The sequence below is a fragment of the Chaetodon trifascialis genome, chromosome 21 (assembly GCF_039877785.1).
Source record: "Chaetodon trifascialis isolate fChaTrf1 chromosome 21, fChaTrf1.hap1, whole genome shotgun sequence".
Classification (NCBI taxonomy): Eukaryota; Metazoa; Chordata; class Actinopteri; order Chaetodontiformes; family Chaetodontidae; genus Chaetodon; species Chaetodon trifascialis.
The window spans coordinates 13,771,441-13,774,910 of NC_092076.1; positions in this window are offsets into that span (position 1 = coordinate 13,771,441).

Genomic DNA, 3,470 nt, shown 5'->3' on the forward strand with positions numbered 1-3,470 from the left:
TCTTATTCAAATCAGATATAAAACCCAGAACACCTGTGTGTTCTGTGTGCTCCAAAGACAGAAATATTCATTCTGGAGATGAAGCAGTTATCGAGTGGAGGATAGGAGGAGTTGATGAAGGAATTGACTGACATGTCTATTTGTATGGATGACTGGATGGACTGGAAACTGCAGGATGTCTTGCCAGCAGGGCCGGACTGGGACAAAAAATCGGCCCTGGAATTTTGGACCAGACTGGCCCACTACATTTGATAACGCCCACCTTTTCGGTCTTTTCTGTCTCTTGAATGTTTATACCAACTGTGCAACTCTTTAAACCTTAAGCCATGCAATGAGTTAACGGGAATCAGTGAAAGTGGACACATTAATTACTTCCAAAAAGTCTAATTTATTAACACTACAAAAAAGTACACTCCACCACTCCATGACAGTAATGGATCTTTAAGCAGAATTCATCCTATTGGGTGTACCTATGTGTTTCATGGAGGAAGAAAAAAGAATAGAGATGACAAATGATGGATCAGATGCAAGTGACCCAGTCCAAAAGGATGAATGGAGCTGAACTCCTGAATGAACTTTGAACTCTGTGTACGTTTGTATGAGAGAGAAAGAGAGAGAGAGATTTAATTATTGGTCAATCTTCAAGATAAAAATAGCAGCTTAGAAACTGAAAACTTAACAGGGATGATGATACATGAATGAGGGAGAGGGCTACATACACAATGTCTTATAAATACTTGCGTAAACAGGGATTACAAACTAACTGGAATACAAACTAACCTGGCCACAGAACATTAGCCAAAAATATGTTAGTGACGTTTTATCATTGTCTTGTTCTGAGTCCATCTTACTGCAGGTTTTACTGCATGTCCCTGTGCAATGTCGCCACCACCACCACCACTGTCATCGGCCAGGAGCTGATGAAGGCCCTGCCTTTTTGTGCCTTATTGTGCCTTTTTGTGCCTTTTTGTGCCTTTTTGTGCATTTTGCAGCGCTGGCTTGAAGAATCAGCTCCTTTTTCTCTCGCAGTTTCTCTGCACCTCCTTTTGGTTTTCTCTCCATTCTCGCAGATCCTAACACATTACGTTACCGACGTAAAAGAGGGGAAGTGTTTCATGATATGATTGGGCGACATGAGCCCCGTCGCGTGTCAGTGAAGAAAATAACCTATCAGCCGCAGAACTGAGTGTGTCGAGGGCCGGTTGGTGTTTACGAACAAACTCTTGCACTGACTTTTTTTTCTCTTCAAATGCATTACGCTGCATGGCCAAAACGAAAGGGTGTTTGACAATGTGATCAATCGGGCCGCTGATCAACTGTCTGTATGGGCCGGTCAGACCATATCCTGCTCTGCTCAAATATAAACTCCCTGACGAAAGAAGCATCATTCACAGACTGTTACCAGACAGGAGTTAACAGTACAAATACACTTCCCGAATAAACTGTGAACATTAAAAAGCAGAACTGCAGCTGAACTTTTCTCAGTTGGTTTTGTATTTCCAGCAAAATATTTGGACTGTTGAAGAAACCAAAGACAGACATTATTATTAACCTAATGCCAGATAAATGTGGCAGCATGACATGACATTTTCTGAGAGGTCACACTGTTTTGTTGTGATTTTAAATTGCTTTCTATGCATTTTCCTGCATTTTTGCTCTTCTTTCTACAACGCAGTCCAGTTGTCCTTGATTCAACCCTTGGATAACCATGACCTGGATGACCAATAGTCTTCACAGACGTCATATTAAAGTCATTGTGGTTTGGTCTCCAAACTCACTGACTCTTTATGTTTGTGGGTTTTGACTGATGTTCATGTGTCAGAGTGACAGATGGATGCAGGAGGTGTTTTGTATGTTGCAAAACAAATTTATGACTACTCAAGACTATGAATCACAGAAGGCAAATTTTCCGGACAACCTGTCAGCTGTAGAACAGCATCACTGGTAATGACACTTTCGCAGGGTGGACTCAAGATGTCAGGCTTCAAAAGCATCCCTAGATACTCGGACACCCATAGGCCACTTTAGCTGTGTCTTATTTTCATTGAAGATGCACTTTTCAGCATTTGTATATGAACAGTGGGTCAAATGAATATGTTTAATGTGACAGGGTCACTCTTAGTGACACTCACCCCACTCTGCAGTTCCCCTCAGCTCTTATGAGCATTTTAGCATCTTTCAGCACACATTTTTGGTTTCATGGACCACAACTTTCCTGTTTTGGTTGAATGTCACTGCATTTAACGACTGTTTTCATGAAGCAAATGCAAACGTTCTAAAAAAACCTGCTTCTAAAGGGTTGCTTTAATGTTGCCGAGGACAGCTGTGATAGCCACGTAAACTGGATCAGGTAAAATTCTTTTTCACTTAAGGATTACATTAGTAATTGTCCATTACACTATTAATATGGAGATTTTCATCAGCCTTTCTTGGAAATTGCACAGAGAGGTTAATGTGTCAAACACCATTTTCAATTTTGTGCTATAAACAAAAAAGGAAATTTAGATTAAGATAAGATAATATAAAACTTTCCCACACTGGGGAAAAGAAGTTGTTATAGCCAATAAAGTATCAAAAAATAGGCAAAAATGGTGGCACAGAAAGATCAAAGATAAAAAGGATCCAGGATAAAAAATCAAAAATCAACTATGTTTATGTACATTACGTACAGACTGTTTCCATTAATTGATTGATTGATTGATCATAGCTACAATGGATGAGTCCTTTTTTTTTCTTGATAATACACACTGTATAAGATAATGATATACAACTGTAGACCATAAAGAGTCCAGTTTACACCTGCTTTGAAGAGTGCTCTCAGATAGCTTCTGTCATGATTAGGCAATAAAGATTAAACATGATTACATGTGCAAAAATACTTAGCATGAATAAATTATATATTAATTAAAAAAGAAAAATAACACCCTAAATAATAATAAAGCAAACAAATGAAAGGAAGGGAAGGACCATATTTTCATATACATTAAATAACAGCTATGAACGGGTTCCGTGACCAAGACATCTCTAAAAAGGAGTCATTCTGACAATGATAATGCAGCCGGTGAGATTTCCATTTTCAGCAGTGTGGTCGCATCAACACATTTCATAGATGAGGACTGTATCCGTTAGAACCACAAGATGGAGACATTACAACAGAGCACAAACTGTACCACCACCTTGCTAAGTGGAGTAGGAAGAGGGATCATTCATAACATCACAATAGGAACGTATGAAAGGACGGACTTTCTCAGCTAATTTTACAAATCATTGATTCTGTGTGATAACAATGTCTGTTTCTCTCATAGCCTTTATTATGGTCTGTATATCAAACGTGTGTATGGCAGCTGCTTTGATAATATTCAGCTATGCTTCTAATCGCAGGTACAAACAGGCCGTCATTTTGTAACCTGTGGGATGTCAGTGGGAAGAAAACAGGAAAAAAAAAAAATAAAATAAAGATGCAGACTTTT